Source organism: Propithecus coquereli, unplaced genomic scaffold (genome assembly GCF_000956105.1).
Source record: "Propithecus coquereli isolate 6110/MARCELLA unplaced genomic scaffold, Pcoq_1.0 Scaffold230, whole genome shotgun sequence".
NCBI classification, from domain to species: Eukaryota; Metazoa; Chordata; class Mammalia; order Primates; family Indriidae; genus Propithecus; species Propithecus coquereli.
The window spans coordinates 1,459,107-1,459,363 of NW_012147842.1; positions in this window are offsets into that span (position 1 = coordinate 1,459,107).

Genomic DNA, 257 nt, shown 5'->3' on the forward strand with positions numbered 1-257 from the left:
TAATAGGTTTTACCTACATCAAAGGTAGAATATGCAATTTTTAAAAACCTCTTTAACATTTAGTTTAATCCTAACAAAAGTATTTTCTTTCATTTCACTTTAGAGTTACTAAACATCATCATAAAAATCTATCTATAACAAAACGAAAAACAGAAAGGAAATAATTTTAGATAGTGAAAAATATTTAAAACATATGTTACATGGATACATATTTTAATTTTTTATACCTTCATAAAATTTTCTCTGAAAATTGCTGA